Source organism: Sorex araneus, chromosome 1 (genome assembly GCF_027595985.1).
Source record: "Sorex araneus isolate mSorAra2 chromosome 1, mSorAra2.pri, whole genome shotgun sequence".
Classification (NCBI taxonomy): domain Eukaryota; kingdom Metazoa; phylum Chordata; class Mammalia; order Eulipotyphla; family Soricidae; genus Sorex; species Sorex araneus.
Genome location: NC_073302.1, coordinates 248,060,126 through 248,083,897, shown reverse-complemented (window position 1 = coordinate 248,083,897; position 23,772 = coordinate 248,060,126). Strand labels below are relative to the sequence as shown.

General features: G+C 40.4%; 1 protein-coding gene across 2 annotated transcripts in view; it reads right to left on the bottom strand.

The window, feature by feature from the left end:
* Nucleotides 1–23,772, bottom strand: part of ENOX1 (ecto-NOX disulfide-thiol exchanger 1) — a 649,231-nt gene that overhangs the window by 375,891 nt on the left and 249,568 nt on the right. For both annotated transcript variants that reach the window (XM_055124381.1, XM_055124426.1), the window contains exon 4: nt 4,158–4,264. The gene's annotated coding sequence lies outside the window, so the exon portion shown is untranslated. The remainder of the gene's footprint in view (nt 1–4,157; nt 4,265–23,772) is intronic.

Below are 23,772 nucleotides of genomic sequence, written 5' to 3'. Positions count from 1 at the left end.
GTAAGGTCAGGCCTTGCTAGGACAGTGTAAGTTAATATTGTCTTTAAGTTAATATTCTCTTTCTCCTCTCTTATGTCTTTTGAGTAGTTTACTTTAAAACAATATCCTTTTTGTATGGACAAAGAAAGACATTTATTAATATGCTTTGGTAACATGGGATTTAATTGGCTTCAAATATTATTCATTCCTGGGCATCTGCTTTCTGGACTTAAGCCTCAGCTGCCTTTGCTTCCTAGCACCCCCAAAAGCAGGGTCCCGACGAGGGATGCGGGACGGACCCAGGGCAAGCGGTGAGTTGTGTGCTACCCTGGCATCGAGATGCGCCTGGCCAAAGCGCCTAATGCTTAACTATATGTTAAGAGCTTGGTCATGGGTATGTGTCATATCATGATCCAAAAGCAATGACGAGACTAGGGCCCTGCTAGGGCTAGGAAAGACTAATCTGGCCTGAGCGCTGTAGTCTGAGATTGAGGTGACCCCTGGAGAGCAATTCTATAAACTTAATGCGTCTCTTGCTATGTCCTTACAAAATGATTTATAATATGAATACGTTAGTCGGACAAAGAGAGGAGAAACACACCCATGGGATTCCTCTCTTGGGCGGATGTCCAGCTGAGATTCTGTCCTAGTGAAAGCATTCCCTAAGGGATAGAACATCACTCCCTATTGATTGTAACCACACCTTTGCATAAGCCCTGGCCTGTGGCATCCAGGGCAGAGGTGGGGGGTTTTATGGTAGCCGATGAGGGAGCAGGGGGCGAGTGCTGAGTGCTGGAGAGTTCCAAGGGAGATGCAGAGAGAGAGAGAATGAAGTAGGATGGGGGAGGAAGAAGCAGGAGGAGAATCAGAGGAGAATGGAGAAAGAAGTTTGGAATAAACTGCGGTGAGACCAACGATCTTGGCTCTGTCCTTTCCCTCGCCTGCACCTTTCTTTTTATTTTTGTGTTTTACACATTCAAGAGTTCACAGTCTTGGGGCTGGATTGATAGTACAGCAGGTAGGGCATTTGCCTTACACACGGCTGACCCGGGTTCGATTCCCATCATCCCATATGGTGCCCTGAGCACTGCCAGGGGTAATTCCTGAGTGCATGAGCCAGGAGTAACCTGTGCATCACCTGTGCATCACCAGGTGTGACCCAAAAAGCAAAAAAAAAAAAAAAAAAAAAAAGAGTTCACAGTCTTAAAGAAAAAATTTCCACATTACAAAGTTGGTCTTTTAACTGTTTAAAAAAATTACATAAACGAGCAGGGTTAGAAAATAAGTCATAAGTGTAATTGAGTTTTATCTCAATAACTTCTTTCCAGTATTCTAATAGCCTGAAATATTATTTTAAAAAATAAAAATAAAAACAGCAGATAACCCTAAAAAAACATGCAACCCTAAATTTAATTTCACTTGACTTTTTCAAATAAAATCAAAATTGCAGATGCAATCTCCTCAGGAAAAGCTTTCTCAAATCCTCTTCCACACACAATACACCTAACAGAGAGTAGAGCTGACATTTGTGTGTGACATGGCCTCAAAGCAGAGCAATTAAATTAAGTAAGGGAGATTACTGAGCTTCTAGAAAGTACATGGCATATGTCTTCTTTAGAAAGCTACTGACCTTTTAGGGCCTAAAAGCGTATTTGTGATGCTCCAAACATTTGTATTTTAAAAGTTACATTACAATGCAATCCAGTTTGACAGTTGCAGGTTTAATGAAGTACAACAGTTGATGATGGCACTTGATAATAGGATGGCTAAAAAGCAAAGAAACATTTGGTATTTTAACACCATTTAAATTGCATCTAATGTCAGGTTGCCAATTGTCATCAGAATGCCAAAATGTATACAAAGCTATTCTGGGATCCAGAGGACCTCTTCTCGGCTTTTCCCCACCAACTAGGGACACACTTGGTTAGGGCAGGGGAGGACAGGCTCAACTACCTACAGTTACCCACCTGGAGAGGGCGAGGTAGTTTTGATTAGGTGTGCACACAGTAAGCTTCGGGGCTTAAATTCTCTTCACAGATACCCAAGCCGTACCTTCCCTCCCAGGCTTCTTCAATGCTGAAAGCCTCTTTGCTTCATAAAAGAGCTGGGTTTCATTCTAGCTTTTCTATACTCATTTCCTGCTGGCCTGCCCTCGTGCCCACACCATCTCCTGCTCCTGTGAGGAAGAAGCAGGGACCCACCTTTAGGGCCTGCAGCCTGGAGAGATTTCTGATCACTTCACAGCTCTCTTAGAGGTTTCTGGCAGAGGAAAGCTAAAGCCTTAAAAGGGGAATGCTGAAGCATTCATTGACCACCTCCACCGCACCCTGGGAGACCTGCTCTGAGACCCAGCCCGCATGCTGACTGATTGTTGAAGTTCTTAGAAGTCACACGCAAAAAGAACTCACGTGTGCTGTGCCCTGGGATAGAAACAGCACATCATATCATACCGAGCCACCTAGAGGTTTTTAAGCCAAAAAAATAATACCTTTAAAAAAAAACTACTATTTTCCCAGAATCCTCTGCCTGCCCCTTGTCTTCCATTTCACCCATTTACCCTTTTACTATTTCTCATTAACATAGGATTTTGGGATCTGAACAGACTGGAAGGTTTAATAATTCAAATTTTCTCGCTGCTCACGCTTTCTTATTTGCTCCATCTCTAGATTTCAACTTGCCTCCCTCTGATCTGTGGAAATGATTTTCCTCTATGGATTCACTCTCAGATTGCTACTATCCACTTAGTGGGCAGGTTAGCTCATGATGGGTCCTGGGTATAACTAGTAAAACAAGACTGATCTAAGGGGCTAGCATATGTTAGACTTTAAGATTCAGGACTAAAATCACTCAAAAGGATCTAGACCCACTCTCCTTTCTCTCACTTCATAGATGCAAGTAAGACAAGACATCCATTTGTCTGTTAAACACATAAAAAATTAGTTTATCCAAATAGAAAAATTATTTGTAAGGGAAAACAGGTGCTGGAGAGATAGTACAGTGGGTGGTTTGCTTGCCTTGTATATGGATGACATGGGTTCGATTCCTAGTATAAGGTTTGCTCCAGACCAAATTGTGACTGTGACGGACCAAATGGTGAGTGGCTTATGAGATAGTGATGTCCCTGGATTCAAAGATCACCCTGTGCCCAGGTAGAAGATGGGATTTGTGGTCTGGCTGGCAACAGAGAGCTACTAGGTTGCATTCCATGCTTCCTCACGTCCATTCTCTACAGATGACAGGAGATCCGACCAAGCACACTGGTCCACTGGTCTCTTCCCTTTTCCTACCCAATACACCTTAAAATTCCTCTTATCCTCTCCCAGGGTGAGGTTCTACCCCAGCCATACCGAAAACCTGTATGGTCCACCAAGGAACGCACCCCAATAAACTGCTCTTATTTCTTCACTTTACTCATTGCTGTCCTTCATCTGTGCCTGGTAAGTCTCTGACTGATCTATCATCCGGCACCTCGTATCATCAAGCCCCACCAGTGGTGATCCTTAGGCACAAAATCAGGAGTAATCCCTGAGCACCCCCCTGTGCGGGCCGAAACCCCCTCTCCTCTAAAAGAAAAACAAGAAAATGATAAACAGAGCCACAGAATTAAAAGAAGGCCTTGCCACCTTACTATGATTTAGGTCAATCATATTGCCTTTCTCTAATTTAGCCAGCCAGAATAAGAGGGGGAAATACTCTTAGAATGTGACTGAAGAAAGGAAGTTTGTTGTTCTGCAGCATGAAATGCTTTGTGGTGGAGGCAGGAAGAGAGTTGGATTGAGAGTTGAGAAGTTCTAAACCAGAAAGGGAATATCGGGCAGTCAGCAGCAACCTACAGGCTCCGTAAACCTCTAAAGTCAAGTGAAAGTGCATGAGAACCTAGGAAGCTACATAAGCAGAAATACAGCAAAAATTGGAACTTCAATATTATTATTTAGCTCAGGAACTAGCTACATATACTCAATGGGTGGGAGGGTGGGCACTGCACTGGCTAGTCTATGAATATGTCACAAGAAAAATTAATAGTGAATTCAGAGCTCTCACGATTCCACAGCTACTTACATTTCACAAAGCAAAACAAATAAGTAAAACAGGCTGCAATCCCCTAACACAGACTGGATTTGATACTTAGCTGCTCTTACAAAGCCCCCGAAGGAAAGTTCTGAGGTCAGATTACTCACCTGTTCCTTAAGACTGGATCACTCCAACAGATCTGCTGCCTTCCTTTTTGATGTCATTTATATTATTCAGTTTTGCTTTGGTTTCCGGTTTTGCAAATTGTTGGTTCCTGCAGATAATGACAAGTGGAGGAATTGAAAGAAGTGCAGGATAGTAAACAAACAACCATGGCATGAATACAGCAAAGCTTCCTGAGGGTAAATATATTGACTTATGGTTGTGCTGTTTTTGTTATTGTTACTCTAGGCTTAGAAAATTGTGAGAAGTCACAAGGAATCCTTTCAAGTGCACTAGATCTACTTAAAAATATAAATAATTATAACTAGGGTGGTTTTTGGATAATTAAACAGTCTCTTCTTTCCAAAAAGAATTCATAATCTCCTTTGAAGTATCCATGGATGTTTTTCACTTTCCTATAATTTACCTGGAATACAAACAGGCAAGTGGACGTGAGGACCCAGATACATATCTAACCAGGAGCAAAAACAGAGTAAATTAAGATAACATTATGAATTTAACAGCAGTCTGGAATGCAATCCTATTTCTGTCTGCATTTATCTCTAACGGATGGAACCTTTCATTGCTTCATAAATGATAAAATGAGTCACATCATGAATCATTAGAATTAAGTAAGTAAAAATACAAGATACAAAACTAGCAAAATTATACACAAACAAGAATTATTTGAAGAACAGAGAAAAATCTCATTCATACAGAATTAAAACTAGGAAAAATAGTAATAAATTTAATCAGAGTTCAAAATATAGATGGTATAAATAATGAGACATTGATTAAATAAACTTAAGAAGACATATAAATAAAAAGAAATTTCAAGCTATGCATTTAATGACAATACTATAATGAATGCCTTACTATCAAAATGACCTATAGTTTTCATGAATTTCTATCAAAATCTCAGAGACTTTTTTTTTTATAGGCAGGGAAAAACCATACTGAATTTACATGGAACTCTAAACAGTAAAAGAAAACTTGAAAAAGACTTTTTCAGAGACGGACAACTAACACCTCCTAATTTTAAAACTTAGTTTTATGGTAATCAAAATAGAATGGTGTTGGAATAAAGATGGGTATACAGATCAATGGAATTAGCCTTACAAATACAATCAATTATTTTCAATAGGAGTACCTGGACTTACAGTGGGGAAAAGGGCAGTCTCTTCATAAATGTTGGAAAAACTAGGCATACACATGCAAAAGAATTTCAAAAGATTGCTATCTTATACTCCACATAAAAATAAATTAGAAATGGATTCAAGACATATGGGGCTGAGGAGACAGCTATAAGGGCTAGAGTGAATGTCTGATGCCAAATGCACCATCCCCCTACCTAGTAGTACTAAGTGACCCTGGTAGCCCCCAACACAGCTAGGTCTGTACAGTACCACATCACGGGGTGCCCAAGTGCAGGTGGGCTGAGTACTCTGAGAGTGGTTCCCAGTCCTCCTGAGCACACTATTGAAAACTACTCTCCAGCTCCATACTTCCAACAAAGAACTTAAATGTAAGACATGCAACTGCACAAATACGACATAAAAACAGAGGGAAATCTCCTTAATATTGGCCTTGGAAACAATTTTCCAGATATGACAACAGGACAGGCAACAAAAGCAAAAATTGACATCATACTAAAGAGCAAAACAAAAGAAATCATCAGCAAAAGGAAAAGACAATATACAGAATGGGAAAACTATGATCAGAGGATAAAATCAACAATGTATAAGGATTTCATATAAATAAGTAGCCAAAATTTTTTTAGTTAATAGTCAGAAAACATGAATGCACATTCCAACCTTACTTCACACACACACAGAGATTTACAAATAATCAACAGATAAACAAAAAGGTACTCAATGTCATCAGCTATTATGGAAATGCAAATCAAAAACACAATGAAACATTAGCTCATATTTGTTAGAATTGTTATTCCCCAAAAGACGAGAGACAAGCACTGAAGGGAGGTGGATAAATGTAATTTTAATATTAAATTCAAGCATTACATCTTTCTATTTAATATTAATGCATACCAATATGAAATATAATATTTCTCAGCCATAAAAAGAAAGAAATTCTGACTTTCGTGACAACAGAGCTGAACCTAAGGGCATTATGCTAAATGACATAAGTAAGACAGAAGAAGACAAGTTCTGTATGTTCTCACTCATATATGGAGCATAAACAAGTTGATGCATAGAAATGGAGAGTGAACTAGTGGCTTTTACCATGCATGGAGATGGGGGAATTGGGAAAAGTTAGTCAAAAGGTAAAATCTTCTAATTTTATTATGAATAAATTTGAGGATCTAATGGCGACTCTAATCAACAATGTCATATAATATGCTAGAAGTTGTTAAGAGAGTCAATCAGAAATGTTATCACCACACAAAGGAAAATGACAGTTATGGGAATGGACAGAGGCTGAACTTGGCTGACTGCACTAATCATTTTATAAGATATGTGTGTATCAAATTGTCAGGTTGTATACCTTTGTATACCTTTGTATTTGTTTAAATAAATTTACATGTCAATTATAACAATAACACTTAGGGAAAGACATATGTCTATGGAGTACAATGTAAAAAATAATTAGACATCCATTATGTTCATCAGTTATGTACAAATACTTTATATCTCTAGAACCAAAAGGATAAAATCAATGCCCCAAGACTGTGCAACCACTACCAGGACATAGAAGTAGGCTACCAAGCCAAAACTCAAACCTGGTTTTTAGCCTCCCAACTTTGTGCACTTTCTGTTAAACACTGTAACATTTTCAAAATTGGGCAAATTATGGCTGAGACAAGTAAGAATTGAAAGTACAATGTAGCTACACACATAACAAAATACCATACCTGTATTTTTAACATGTCTTTCTACCAGAGGACTTACACTCAGTGATATATATCACCACCCACACAGAGGTATTTTGAGATAGTAACCTCTAACATGAACCCAGAATAATCGTGGAACCTGGTAATATTCCAAAAGTTTTATAAAAAGACACTAAGATCAAGCAGAGCAACCATGGGTGAGGAGTACTACTATTATAGCACTGTCTTTGCAGTCCTAATAATATATGTGTGCTTAGCCTTTGGTGTGCTCAACCCTTGTCTTTTTTTCTTTGTATCTAAATTTTCCAATTTCCTAGTACTCTACAACACTTCCTCATATTATGTAAAGTACTCTATTTGAATATGTTGACTTCACTAATTAGTCTATAAATACTTGACTTTTATCCACTGCTTTGGTAAGGGAGATAATTGCTGAGGAAAGGCCAAAGCATTTATGGTCAATCAGATGATGAGGCAGGGAATACGGTCTTTCAGTGGAGTGAAATATAAAACATTGTGTGGCAAGGCAGAAGCTATTAGCAGGATCAATATTTCTCCGAGTACGTTATTAAATTATTGTATCAAAGTTCCAACTCAGGGTGGAGGAAACCTCTGTTTGCCAACGGGTTAGGTCCCAAATTGTATAGGAAAATACAAAGACTTAATTGGTGTACAAAGAAAACGACAAGCTATGAAACCAGTCACAAATTCTGGAAATGTTAAAAGAGTTCTTGAATCATCAGTGCAGGAAGAAAAGCAGAAAGACAAAGAACACTGCTGCTCTCTGGGCTGCACATTTATAATTTGCAACTGGTAAATATGTATGAATCTGCCCCGCCGCAGCTAGGGATGACATACTGCTTCACAGAGATAGCACAGCGCAGAGAAATCAAAGTGGAGGAAGGTTCCGCAGTTATCATCTACCTCCTCCCCCATTTAACCGGTTTTAATCTTCTCAAATCTTCCCTTACTTAAAGTATTCTCCCTTGGTGATGGTCTTAGAAAATGAAAAGTACTTTGATGCCAATGGGCATCCAAAGCATGGTAAAAAGTATCCCGTCGTGAGCTCTCACTGTATTGAGAGGCCTAAATTATAGTATTTTTTCCTAAATCTTTAACCTCTCTAATTCTTTGATGTCTCCAGGAAAACAATCAAGCAATTAAAAGTTACACTTAGTTTTCCAAATGTTGTAACTTGATATATTATGGATTTTTTAAAAATATGTAGTAAAAACTCTTTTGCAGTGATAAAGACAGAGATCATTAAGCTTTCCATTAACAGCACTAAATCGAAATGATGTTGAATACAGACACCTGTATGGGTTTGACTCTACTGCAATGTTAATTATAGATATGATATTTACTTAAAAATACTGTTCTTTTTGTGGGCTCAAATTAACCAAACTCTCTAAAACCTTCAGAGCAACTTATAGCTGACACTAAAATGTCACTTCTGGAGACTTAATTATAAAGGCCATAGCGGGCAAAGCAGCAACTAAAGTAGGGAAAACTTCTTACTGCCTGAAAATGTTTATTCATTCTGATTATTTTTTAACTTAACATTTAGGAATATGCCTAATGGTAATTAAAGAAAATGCCTAGATTTGAGGATAATGTCTACCCTCAAATAGTTTGATAATCAAAGCACTTAACTTAAATAGCAATAACAAGTGTAAGGTTAGAAGACAAAACCAAGTGAACTGAGATCGGCCCTCCCTGAGACAATGGTTGCGAGAAGCTATCACTGGCGGAGGGTGTGGTGTTGGAACACGGGATGCATAAAACCCTATCACTAACAGTACTGTAACAAGTTGGTTCGGGGTTTGCTAGGAGAAGGGGAAAATACCCAGAACTAGATAGGATTTGAGAAGGCGGTAGAGACAGCAATGAATGTCCTAGTCAGTGTGCAGAGAGGACTCGTTGGAGAGAGCACAGCAAGAGGAGTCCATCAGAAAAGGCCCAGGGAGAAACTGTTCATACCAAGCAAGAGTGGGCAGTGGCAGGATTTCAAGGGCCTCGAGGTGGAAACATTTTTACTTCAAGTGGGAGAAGGAACTGGAGTGATATTAAGGAGGGTTGGGCACTTGCCTTGTACACAGCCTGCCTCGATTTGATCTCTGGCATCCCACAGGGTCCCACGAGCCCACCAGGAGTGATTCCTGAGAGCAGAGCCAGGAGGAAGCCCTGAGCACTGCCCAGTTTACCCCCCAACCCCCAAAACAAACAAACAAAAAGTGAGAGAAGAAATTGAGAGTCAGGAGACTGCTCAAGACATTGCCAAACCCAGGAGCATCGGCAGGCAGTAATGATACAGGAAGGTTGTTAGACGACAGGAAAGTTCCAGTTCTGCTCAAGAGTGGATAGGAGATGCTATAAGGAGCTCAGAGACCATCACGATGCCTGACCCTTGCTGGTGGCGGGTTTCAAAAGACCCAGAACCAAGCCACACTGATGGGGTAGGGACACTCAGAAGGGGCACTCTAGTTGATTAGTGTCAAAACAGGAGTGGAAATGGGCTTCTGAGAAAAGACCTCCTGCGGTATGGGAGGCCACCCATGCCGGAAGGGGCAAAGATGACAGTGGCCAGAAGCCATGGGCCTCAGATCAATCTGACTCTGAACAGAATCCTTCAAGGTGGTGGCACTCACTCCGGCCATATGCAGAAATGGGAATGTTCTAGAGGGGCCACGCTCAAAACATCATTTAGGGTGATAGTCAGGATCAGGAAGATTCCTCAGCAAGAGAAACAGAACCCTCTACTTCAACCTAATAGGTCAACAGGCCACAGGCACCTGCTCAGGTGCCTGAGCCCTGCTGAGTTTCCAGCAGCTGAAGGAGCCAGGCTGAAACCCTAAGGTTCATTGTCAGCTAGATAGCACGATAAAAGATAAAAGAAAAGCAGGAAGGGTGAGACAAAAGAGGCAGAAGGAGTTGTTGGCTAGGATGGTCACACTGGTGTGGTCTGTGCTGTTTATTAGAACTGATACGCTGCCATGGAGCCAGGCACATTTCTCACCCTAGGAGGACTAAGCAAGCCCACACCAGGTGACCCATTCTGGGAACCTTAATAAAAAGGAGAGTTGAGGCATTGATGGGGCGGTGACAGGTTCGGGGCATCATCTATGAGTGTTGCACCACAAGCCAGTGCTACCAGCATGGATGGGTGAGCTTCCTGGATGCATTCTGGGAGCCAAGATACCAACACGGAGCTGTGTTGTCAAGTGGGAAGCCATGGGTGTTTCTGGAGAACTTCGAAGGACTCTGCTAGGCTGCTGGTTGGCCACTGCCCTCTTGTACTTTTTAGGTACCTCTCTTTCTAGACTCAGTTCTTCAACACAAAGGCTAAGAGTCGTTGCTGGTGATGGGCTTTGGATGGTGGAAAAAAGTTTTTCTGTCTCCAGGGTGAACTGTTCCCTTGGGTGTCCTTGTTCAAGCAGCAGTTAATTGGAAAACAATTAACTGGCTTCTCACTTCCTTGAGGCCCGGCATAGCTGACTGGGTTATCAGGGTAGACCAAAAGTCCTGCCCCAAACGGAAGGTGCCAGAATGCTCCTAGAAGGGCTCTGGGCTTTGTGTCCACACTGGGCAGTGTGCAGCATTTCTATCTCCAGTCACAGGGAATTGGTCACTGATGTGCCTTAGCTGTTCTGGCAGGCTTGACTTTATTTTTGCCTCTGTGACAAAGAAACACTTCTACTTTTCAACACTAAATAGGTCAGACAATTCATTATTTTTTCCATACTTATTTCCTGCACTCTTCTAGGTAAAGGGCAAATGGATCATTACAGTGACTCATAGATGGGAGATTTGTTTTCAAATAGAGTAGATTTTTATCATTAAATGCTAGAGGTCCAAGGATGTAGCTTACTGGTGGAATTCAAGCTCTGCATAAAGTTCAATAAAGCCTTGAGTTCAATCCCTATAACCATTAAAAAATAAAAGAAATAAGAAACTACTATTTAATAAAACATTTGCCTTCCCTTTACCAGTTAGCCTTCTAATGAGTATTTGATTCTTCCATTTATTTCTATACCCTTTAACTACACTTCTTTTTTTAATTAGTGAATCACTGTGAGGTACAGTTTCAGACTTACAAACTTTCATGCTTGCATTTCAGTCATACAACAATCAAACACTGATCCCTCTACCAGTTTCCACTCTCCACCACCAATGTTCCCAGCATCCCTCCCAACACCCCCACCCTGTCCTCTCCACCCTACCTCACCTCTGTGGCAGGGCATTCTCTTTTGTTCTCTCTCTCTTCGGGGGCATTGTGGCTTGCAATAAGGGTACTAACTGGCCATCCTGTTCAGTTTATCTATAGTCTACTTTCAGCCCACATCTCCCATCCCAAAGAGACCTCCTAGCACCCTTTACTTGGTGGTCCCTTCTATATCTGAGCTGCCTCCCCCCCCACCCCCCACATATAAGGCTGGCTTCTAAGCTGTGGAGTCACTCTCCTGGTACTTATCTCTACTGTTCTTGGGTGTTAATCTCCCCTTCTGCCTATAACTACACTTTGACCCAATAAAGAGCAACAAGAGAAAAACTCTTCTCCTTTTCCCAGCATCCTTATCTCTGGTTCCTCTTCTCTGCAAAATGTTCAGGTTCCAGAACAAAACAAAATGAAACAAACAAACAAAAAAAGTGCCACAAATAGGGTAAAACTGTGTTACTATGAGAGATACTGTCTCAGTTCATTGCACCATTCACTCAGCTACATCTGAAAAACACACATCTGGCCCACTGGCAAACCTCAGTGGAATGCAGCTGTGCTTGCACAAAGACGCAGGGGTATGCATGAGAGTTGGACATGGCCACTGGCTCGTGGATTCCTGAAATACACAAGGGTCATAGGCCACAAAAATAGCTGTTCAAACACTTGCTCTCTTAACTGGCTATTTTCATAGTTTGGGCTCTGAATTTGTTTTTTCTTTTTCATTTGCAGTACTTTATTAAAAAAAACAACTTTCAGTATTTTATTGAAATTATTTCCTTTCTTAGTTTCCTATAAATAGCACTAGAATTCAGTACTATGTGCACAGTCTTATTTTCTACAAGATGTACAAGAAAACACAGGAGTCAATGGCACCAAAAACTAAATCCATGGACCCTAAGTCCACAGCAGCTTTTGCAGATTTAGACATTGCTGGTACTTAGGCCACTGACTCAACTTCTGTAAATCCTTGCTATTTTTTTCTTTGGTTTGGTTTTATTTGGGGCCACACCAAACAATGCTTAAGATTTACTCCAGCCTCAAAAACTAAGGGCCTTTCCTCTAAAATCAGGCACAAGACAAGGATGCCCACTCTCACCACTTCTCTTCAATATAGTACTGGAAGTACTTGTGATAGCTGTTAGCCAAGAAAAAGAGATTAAGGGCATCCAGATAGGAAAGGAAGAAATCAAACTCTCACTATTTGCAGACGATATGATACTATATCTAGAGAAGCCTAAAGCCTCTACTAAGAAACTCTTAGAAACAATAGACTTATACAGTAAAATTCCAGGCTATAAAATCAATACCCAAAAATCCATGGCCTTGCTATATACAAACAATGAGGCAGAGGAAAGGGACATGAAAAAAGCAATCCCATTCACAATTGTGCCCCAGAAAATCAAGTACCTTGGAATCAGATTAACTAAGGAAGTAAAAGACTTCTACAAAGAAAACTATAAACCGCTACTCCATGAAATAAAAGAGGACATGAGGAAATGGAAACATATACCCTGCTCATGGATAGGGAGAATCAATACTGTGAAAATGGCAATACTCCCCAAAGCATTATACAGATTCAACGTGATCCCTATAAGGATACCCATGACATTTTTCAAAGAAATGGATCAAGCAATCCTAAAATTCATATGGAACAACAAATGTCCATGGATAGCTAAAACAATTCTTGGGGAAAATACGATGGGAGGCATCACCCTCCCCAACCTCAAACTTTACTACAAAGCGGTAACAATTAAAACAGCATGGTACTGGAACAAAGGCAGAGCCGCAGACAATGGAACAGGGTGGAATATCCCTACACACAATCCCAAATGTATGATCATCTAATCTTTGATAAGAGAGTAAGAGATGTGAAGTGGAGCAAGGAAAGCCTCTTTAACAAATGGTGCTGGCACAACTGGACAACCACATGCAAAAGAATGGGCTTAGACCTCAACCTGACACCATGCACAAAAGTCAGATCAAAATGGATTAAAGACCCCAACATCAGACCACAAACCATAAGGTACATTGAAGAAAAGGTCAGCAAAACCCTCCACAATATTGAAGATAAAGGTATCTTCAAAGATGACATGCAACTGGCCAACCAAGTGGAAACAGAGATCAACAAATGGGACTACATTAAACTAAAAAGCTTCTGCACTGCAAAAGATACAGTGACCAGAATACAGAGACAATCTACAGAATGGGAAAGGATATTTACCCAATACCCATCAGATATAAGGTTGATATCAAGGGTATATAAAACACTGGTGGAAATCTACAAGAAGAAAACATCTAACCTTATCAGAAAATGGGGCGAAGAAATGAACAGAAACTTTCCCAAGGAAGAGATATGAATGGCCAAAAGGCACATAAAAAAGTGCTCAACATCACTAATCATCAGGTAGATGCAGATCAAAACAACCATGAGATACCACCTCACAACACAGAGACTAGCACACATCCAAAAGAACAAGAGCAACTACTGTTGGAGAGGATGTGGGGAGAAAGGGACCATTCTGCACTGCTGGTAGGAATGCCTAATGGTTCAGCCCTTTTGGAAAACAATATGGACGATTCTCAAAAAATTAGACATTGAGCTCCCATTTGACTCAGCAATACCACTGCTGGGAATATATCCCAGAGAAGCAAAAAAGTATAGTCGAAATGACATCTGCACATATATGTTCATTGCAGCACTATTTACAATAGCCAGAATCTGGAAAAAACCTGAGTGCCCTAGAACAGATGACTGGCTGAAGAAACGGTGGTACATCTATACAATGGAATACTATGCAGCTGTTAGAAAAAAATGAGGTCATGAACTTTGCATATAAGTGGATCAGCATGGAAAGTATCATGCTAAGTAAAATGCGTCAGAAAGAGAGAGACAGACATAGAAAGGCTGCACTCATCTGTGGAATATAATATAACAGAGTAGGAGACTATCACCCAAGAATAGTAGAAATAAGTACCAGGAGGTTGACTCCATGGCTTGGAAGTTGGCCTCACATTCTGGGGAGAGGGCAACTCAGATAGAGAAGGGAACACCAAGTAAAATGTGGTTGGAGACCTTGCGGGGGAAGGGTGATGCGTGCTGAATGTAGACTAGAGACTGAACACACTGGCCACTCAACACCTTTATTGCAAACCACAACACCTAATTAGAGAGAGAAAACAAAAGGGAATACCCTGCTACAGTGGCAGGGTGGGGTGGGGGGAGATGGGATTAGGAAGGGTGGGAGGGATGCTGGTTTTTCTTTGTGGTGGAGAATGGGCACTGGTGAAAGGATGGCTTCTCGAACTTTGTATGGGGGAAACATGAGCACAAAAATGTATAAATCTGTAACTCTACCCTCAGGGTGATTAACTAATTAAAAAATAAATAAACTAAAAAAAAAGACTTACTCCAGCCTCCATACTAAGGGATCACTCTTGGAGGGGGTAGGGGAACTATGGGGTACCAGAGATCAAACCCAGATTAGCCTCATGTAAGATAAGTGCTCTTCCCACTCCACTTTCTCTCATTCCCCATAAATCCTGACTTCTTTAACTGTGGCTCAGGACCCCATTTGGGGGATGCTTAACTAAATGTTAGTGTCACAAGAATTGTTAAACTTTTGTTTTATAATTTATTATGAGTCAATGTTTGATTTGTATCCTTATTTTATTCATTTACATAGCCAGTGCTGCATAAAAACTTTGGGGGCAAAAGGAATTTTATATAGTAAAAAAGGCTGAAGAAGCACTGATGTAAAGAAATGCTTATATAAATGGACATTCTCTGCTGTTCTGGAGATACATACATATTTACATATATATAAATACTTTTAGATAATAACCATCCAAACAAGAAGAACAAGGATCATAATTGCAAAAATAGAAGGAGTTAAGCAGGATGTACTGTATTTATAATTTATAGCAAAGAAGAGCACCTTAACATGCCAAATGTATGAACTACAAGAGAAAAAAATTTTTTGGTTTATGTAACTTTTCAAAAATACTGCAACACTTCTCTTTACTAAGTGCTCTAAATATACTCTAGGAGTTTTCTTTAAAAGCAACATATGATTACAGTGAAGGTTTCAACTGGTTCTGGTGATACTAAATGGAAAATATAAGCTTTCCCTCCACCATCTGTTACAAGTTTCTGTAGATAATAACCATAAATGTTTCCGTTGTAGTTCTTGGTAAAGAAGCATACATACTTTACATTTGCCACACTTGCTGGCATACACTTACACTATTTAGAAAAATCTATTTCATTAAGATGTGCTCATTTCTCTAGAAAATTCCTGCAGCATGGGTACACATCAGAGAAGGGCCTGCTCCTTTTAATTAGCCAAGCAGCAAGAGCAGGACACAATAATAACTTACCCCATTGTTAACTTTCAAGTTTTAACTATTATTAAAGAAGATGCAATGTGCTTTTCAGTTTTTTGGGTTTTTTTTCTTTTTTTGGGTCACACCCGGCGATGCACAGGGGTTACTCCTGGCTTTGCACTCAGGAATTACTCCTGGGGGTGCTCAGGGGACCATGTGGGATGCTGGGAATCGAACCTGGATCGGCCATGTGCAAGGCAGACACCCTACCCACTGTGCTATTGCTCCAGGCCCGCAATGTGCTTTTCAATAGACAATTTTCTAAAGTTTCCAAAACTTTACAATTATTAATCAGAGAACATTATGTTATTTGAAATGTTTTCTTCCATTGCCAATAAAGTTTGTTGTTGTTCTTTTAATTTGGTGAACTGACCATTGATATTCTTCAATTATTTTCTTCTACTTGATAGTGAGTTTCTATTGCTTGACATATGGAAGCCCCTTAATTAGCCATGGATTAGTCCAGGGAGGTAGCCCATTATCAGTGTATTGCACACATCTTTCTTTCTTTTCTTCCTTCCTTCCTTCCTTCCTTCCTTCCTTCCTTCCTTCCTTCCTTCCTTCCTTCCTTCCTTCCTTCCTTCCTTCTCCTTCCTTCCTTTCTTCCCTTCTTTCTTTCCTCCTTTCTTTCTTTCTTTCTTTCTTTCTTTCTTTCTTTCTTTCTTTCTTTCTTTCTTTCTTTCTTTCTTTCTTTCTTTCTTTCTTTCTTTTTTCTTTCTTCCTTTCTTTCCTCCTTTCTTTCCTCCTTCCTTTCCTCCTTTCTTTCTTTCCTTTTCTTTCTTTCTTTTTCTTCCTTCCTTCCTTCCTTCCTTCCTTCCTTCCTTCCTTCCTTCCTTCCTTCCTTCCTTCCTTTCTTCCATCCTTCCTTCCTTCCTTCCTTCCTTCCTTCCTTCCTTCCTTCCTTCCTTCCTTCCTTCCTTTCTTTCTTTCTTTCTTCTCTTTCTTTCTTCCCTTCTTTCTTTCCTCCTTTCTTTCCTCCTTTATTTCTTTCCTCTTTTCCATCTTTCTTTCTTTCTTTCTTTCTTTCTTTCTTTCTTTCTTTCTTTCTTTCTTTCTTTCTTTCTTTCTTTCTTTCTTTCTTTCTCTGTTGAATTTGCTGCTTTTGTTTGGAGGAGTTAGGAAGAGATTTTTTAAAAAATAAAAACATTTAAAAATGCATTAATAACTATAAGAAACAAGTGGGATGGTTCCAGCCATTCCTTTCTCATGTTCGGGTATTCTTCTTAGGTGTTTAGGTAACAAGGTCTCAGAGGTGAACACCGCCTGCCAAGTTTCATAGTCCCAGAAGACCTCTGTGAAGTATTCACCCTCACATGGCAGCCTGAGCTATTCAGAATCCTGACCCCCAAGTCCCTGCTTCTTAAGTGAATCTGAAAGCAGCAAACAAAATATATTTACTCTTATTTGGTTCCCTTCCTTCCCTATCAATTCCGAGAGAAATCAGGAACTGAACAAAGTGCAATATCAAAAGGCAGATGCAATATTCCCCAATCATGAACAACTTTTTAACTGTGTATCTCACAGTGATCCATTTTTTTTTAATTTAAATAAAACAAATTACAAAAAAGGGGCCTTGAGAGATGACAACCTCATGCTATTGATGTCTGTGGGCCCCATGGGCGACTTAAGTGAAGCGGGGAGGAGAAAGACGGTCATTTTCTTCCCAACCGCCTCTACGACCCAGGACCCAGGGTTACTGGGTTCTTGTCTGCTCGTAGAAAAGAATTTCAGGAGTAGAAAAGCAGTGAAGTAAACAGATTTTATTTAGAGGTTTTTGAGGGAAGGAGGAAGGGATAAGTGGAAGAGAGAATAGTAAGAGTAATGGGCTCAAGCGAGAACGCGGGCTTCTCCAAGGGTGGAGAGATCTCTACACACATCCTAGCACTAGACACGAAAGCATGAAAGTACACATCTCAAGAGGGGAGATGCGGGCGACACTTGTGCTCGGGCACCGCATGTGCTCGGCTCTGTGGACGCAAGCAGCACATGGGCTCAGGCAGCATATGTGCGCCCTTCCTTTATTCTTTTATAGGGTTTCTTCAACCTGCCCCCATGTGGGGCTTCTTTCCAGGTAAAAGTTTTTGCTAAGGAGGTTACCAGGGAGGCTGGGAGTGGTGATGGTCTTCTTTAGGCTAGATCACATTTTAATCAGATTAAGGGAGAGGCCTGAGAGTTTGAGGAACTTCCTGGGCAGGGGTCCAACCTCCTCAGGGTCTGCTGAAGGTCTTATCAGGTCTGTTTTCTGTATCCACAGGGTAGATCTGTTTTAGGATTCTCCTTCCCAGAGACCTTGTTCATCTAAGTTTCATTGCCAAAGGCCTTTCCCTATCTACCTGCCTACATCACTATGACTTTTAGTGCAATTAAAAAATATAATTCAATAAAAAAGATTTTAATGAAAAAAAAATGCCAGATGCAGGAAAACATCGCATAGGTATGATAATGTAATTAATTTCAGCATTTCTCTTGCTTTTTTCAATTTTTATGGTAGGACAGTGGAGGGACTAAATCAGTGCGTAGGGCCTGGGGCCACTCCCCAAGCTACTTGGCCTGGCTATGTAGGCTGAACAGCTGGATCCGGGCTCATAGCCAGTAGGTCAGGACTTCTGGCCCTCAGTGGGTGCTTGCTGGGACAGAGCATTTTCCGCTTGCACCTTCATAGTGATCACCACAGACCCTATGTTCAGAGGTTTTGCATTCTGTCCCCTGTGGCTCCATTATTGTATGTTGCTGAGGTTGTGCTCTATGCAGGGTACTGTGCTATGCAGTGAGCTCAGCAAATGAGTGGACACAAGTCCAGCAATAAACTGTTGCCAGTGACTGAAAGACACAATTTCTGACCATTGCTACCATCTTCCACACCCCCTACATGCATCTTTATTAATTTATTTATTTTTCTTTTTGAGTCACACCCGGCAGTGCTCAGAGGTTACTCCTGGTTCTGCAGTCAGGAATTATACCTGGTGGTGCTTGGGGGACCATAAGGGATGATGGGGATCCAACCTGGGTCAGCCTCATGCAAGGCAAACGCCCTACCCACTGTACTATAGCCACAGCCCCCCTACTCACGTCTTGACGTCTTGATCAATGTCTGTTTCCCAGAACCAGTTCATCTCATGGAGCTCAGACTGCTTGTGCATTTGAAACCGATAAGTATGAGGTATTAGGTATAAATATTGGGTATTCTTTTAGTTGCATCATAAAATAACTGTGAGGTAAAAAGAGTAACTGTTTAGCATAGTGTCTAGTACTTGGGAAGTTTTCAATACTTAAAACTGTGGAGTCACTGTCATTGTCACTCATGTCGTTGCTCATCGATTTGTTCGAGTGGGTACCAGTAACGTTTTTCATTGAGAGATTTATTGTTACTTTTTTTTGGCATATCCAATACGCACGGGTAGCTTGCCAGGCTCTGCTTCGTGGGCTCCACACTCTTGGTAGCTTGCCGGGCTCTCTGAGAGGGGCGGAGGAATTGAACACGGGTTGGCTGAGTGAAAGGCGAAAGCCCAACCGCTGTGCTATTGCTGACAATAATTAATATAGACAGCAATATAGAGTGCAATCATGCCCAACATATTTTATTTAAGTATTATGGGGTCCCAGAAAAGGTAGCCCAAAAGGAACAGTCAAGAAATCTTGCGGGCTGGAGTGATAGCACAGTGGGTAGGGCATTTGCCTTGCATGAGACCGACCTGGGTTTGATTCCCAGCATCCTATATGGTCCCCTGAGCTCTGCCAGGAGTAATTTCTGAGTGATGAGCCAGGAGCATTGCTGGGTGTGACCCAAAAAGAAAAAAAAATAAAAGAAATCTTGCAAGGAATGGGCAGGGCTTGAGTACGAAACTGAGGAAAAGCAAAGACAAAGGTGTACATTGCAAAAGGGAAGAATCTTAAACAATATTTTACAAATATAAATCCCTTCTCCATTACCTTAGGGACAATGAGTAAACTAACATGAGTGCAATAGAAGGCTGTGTTTGGACAGAAGGGAGAGGACCTTAAAAGTGTAGCTTGCCAAGATGTTAACCTCCCAAGTGACTTAAAACTGTTATTTAAGAAAAATGTTTACTTATTCTTTGCTCTCAATAAACAAATGGAATCAGCTGTTCTCACAGAACAAGAGCTAATCCTTAACTTAAGAAAGGGAAGCTATGTTGTAAAAGTTTTATCCCGAAGGCCAATATTTGAAATTAAATGAAACAAAACAAACACTTGTTTCAGGGAAACGCTCACGATGGGAAGGAGAACCAACTTTCCACACTGCTCCCTGCAGCTCCTAACGATAAACAGGGAAGGCTGATGAGAAATAATGTCATCCATCTTGTTTTGGGGGAGAGGGGAACACACAGCAGTTCTCAGTGGTTATTCCTGGCTCTGCCTTCAGGAATTACTTCTGGCAGTATCCTACTTGCTGTAATATCTCTCCTGCCCCACCATCATCCATCTTACCCTTTTTCATTCATTTGTTCATCCTATGAACAAATTTATTAATACCTATGCCTAGGGCCTGCTTTCAAGAGAAAAGTTGGAAGTGCGGACAAAAAGAAGCCCTCCACTACTCTGCTCTGCAGAGAGGGGATAAGGGAAGGAAACGAGCATGTCAGTGAGTGAATGTTTCAACCCACTCCTGCAGAACTATGACATCAATGATTTAGAGAAGGAACAAGTTCTACTTTCAGTCTCTTTATTTTGTCTGTGAACTTTCAAATAAGAATTTCAGACAAAATAAGAAATTCCCAGGGTAAGTGACCTACAAAAAAAAATAATAAAACCAAGACTGAGAAACTACCGCTAGGTTTTGATTTGTCCGGTAGGGCTGGTTTTGTAGCCCAGCATATGGTAGATCCTAGATAATGACTAATGTGCTTTGGGAAAGAATGCATACACAACTTTCAGGGCCCTCGTATGTCATTTAGGCCCAGCTCTTCTCCTTTCTACTTTAATGCTTCTGACTCGATACTGATTCTCTGTCTGGTTGTTCTCGGGGTGGGATGATGGTACCGAAATCTACTATTATTATGCTATTGGCAGCATTTTCCTTTAGGCCTTATATTACCTGCATTACATATCTTGAAGCACTCGCATTTGGTTGGTATGTGCTGATGAGCATTAAGTCTTCACAAATCTTCCCCTTGCTTTCTGAATAACAATCATCAATATTTATTCTCTTTTCTTTTCTTTTGAGTAATTTCATCTGATATAAGTATAACTGTGCCAGTCCAGTAAGATTGTTCCAGTCTTTTTAACTCTACTGTTTGCCTATGTGATGGTTTTTCCAGCCTTTTATTTTGAGCCTGTTTTTATCATGACGGTTCAGATGTCTCTCTCAAAATTTTCTCATCTATCCAGTCACTTTTTGTCTTTTGATTAGTGAGTGCAGGCCAATTCCATTTAATTATTTAAATAAAGTTATTAATTACCATTTTATGTGGATTTGTATGTCAGCATAAAATTTATTTGGGTATTTTGTTTACCTTCATAAAATATCCTGCAGTGTATCTTGCATCACCGGTTTCAAGTCCCAAAACTTTTCAGCTGCTCTTTGTCAGTGAAGGGTTGTTTCATTCTGTCAAAGTTGAATGGTAACCTAGTCTGTTTGGATTCAAAATTCATTTAGTATGACAGCAATATCATTTCATTTCCTCCTTGCTCTTGGATTTCATTTGAAAAATGTGCTGTAAATTTCAAAGTAATATCACTACTTTGTATATGATACTTTGCTAAGCATTAACTGACCTCGGGATTATGGCTCTATCTTTGGCTCTTTCCATTTTAATTATTATATGTCTCAGTAATTTTCTGTTCGGGTTGAATCTGCTTGGGACTTTTGAGTTTCTTCTATGTAAGTGTATGAGCTGATTCTCAATTTGTGGAGAATTTTGACTACAATTTCTTATTACCTATAGATCTCTGATGTTTCCATCATTATGTTTTTTTCTTGTTCTTTTCTTTATAATTTTTTAAATTGTCCTCAAGCATACTGGTGTGTTCCTCTGCTTCTATAAATTGGCTTGTTTGTTCCCACTTTTGTGCTTTTTAGCATTTTTACTATATTCATAAGCTCAGTGACTTCTGCTTGAAGTTATATATTTTCTTTCTCATTGTTAAAGGTCTAGTCAACTCTTTTGTCTTTCTGTCTTTTCTTTCTTTTTCAGTTTGGTTAACAGGCTAGCCATTGTGATCTGAAATTCTTCCTCAGGGAGTATTGAAAGCTTTTGTGTTCTTGGATGGAGCCCATCCCAGATTTGTGACATCATCTGGTACAGGAGAGTTCCTAAGTTTGTTTCCCAGTTTCGTAAGCTGTTAGCAGGAATCCTTCTTTTGTTTGTCTGGGGATGCAGATCTAGGTGCCTTCATCCTGGAGCCTGAGGGAAGATCTGATTTGGTTCATGTGTTTGTAGGTCTGGGGGGCAGGGGTTCAGACTGACTTACATGTCCCTCCCTGATATTGGCTTTACAATTGCCATGCTTATAACATTATTGAAATAACATGTGACCGGTGGTAACTGAGAATAGGAAATTTACGAAATGTCTGTTTTCCTAAGTAGAATTTAAACCAAATGTTTTTACTGCTATAATTAGGCATCTTTATACAAACAAATATAATTTGCTCTGGAGATGTTAATATTTACACTTTTCCCCATTTGTTATTGTCAGCATGAATTAATGGGTCAGACTATATTTAACACTAGATTTCCTCATTTTTAAAAAGATCTAATACCAAATTTCTTATGACATCGTGTTGCTGTCTTGTAAAGAATGTTTTCCCTACAACTAGTGGGGATAAAACTCAATGAAAAGGAACACAAACTCTAAGCATTTCAAACATTTTAGGTATAATTATTTTAGGGCAAAGTATCAATACATAGGTCAAATAACTGCATGCCCATTATATCAAATGACTTCAATGCTAATACAAAAACCCAAAATGAATAAATGTATCATGTGCGTAGAATGTACATGTTATTGTTCTTAATGGCAATATCATATTCAACTTCTATTAGAATGTATTCTTAATATTAAAGTACTTCTACATGAATCAGAACAAGAAATAACTTTCTAAAAAAAACACTGGTAATTTGGGGAATAAAATATTATTTCTTATATAACTTAAAGTAGAAACTAAGTGTTAAAGGAATTGGAGTTATTTCTACTGATTTATTTATTTAGGAGGATGATGCCATCTTGAGGAGCAGCCCTCTCTGCCCCAAGGGACCCAGCCCCGGCAGCTGACCTCCACTACCCAACTGCTGCCACGCTCCAGGCTGCTTTCCACACCCTCGGGCTGAGCCTCATGCATGAGTGAAGTCCCATGGAACTCAGGTACTGCGGAACTTTGTGATCTTGGATCTGGGCTCAACGGGGACCTAAGAGCAGAGATACTCTGCCTGCTTTCCTAGGTCTCCAGCCACTCAGGGGTCACACCCATAAGCCACCTCCTACGAGAGCTAGATAATCTCCTCATCGGCCACCCTCCAGAACTCATGGCTGCTTCTCCTGGAAGGGAGCATAAATTGAGGCTCCCATAACCATGCCACCAGACTCCGCGCCAGAGGCTGTTTCCACTCGGGGTGCCACAGAAAGGGGTGGGTGAGAGCCCTCCTCACCCCAAGGGACCCAGTCCCAGCAGCCAACCTCCACTACCCAACCACCACTATGCTCCAGGCCACATTCCACACGCTTGGGCCAAGCCTCACGAATAAGTGAACATATTCCTGAATACATAAGACACTCCCTATCCATTTTCCATAAAATCCTAGAGGCAGATATATATATATGAGCAATTATATATATATATATATATAATTGTGACAATTTCGGTAGCTTGCCGGGCTCTTCGATATATATATCGAAGATATCGAAGAGCCGGCAAGCTACCAAAAGTATCCTGCCTGCACAGCAGAGTCTGGCAAGCTCCTCATGGTGTATTCAATATGCCAAAAATAGTAACAATAACAGGTCTCATTCCCCAGACCCTGAAAGAGCCTCCAACCATTGGGAAAGATGAGTAAGGAGAGGCTGCTAAAATCTCAGGGCTGGGACAAATGGGAACGTTACTGGCGCCTGCTCGATTAAATCGACGAACAATGGTATGACAGTGATACAGTGACATCATTTTGAAAAGGAATAATTTTAAGACAATGTTTCCAATTCTCAGATCTAAAGA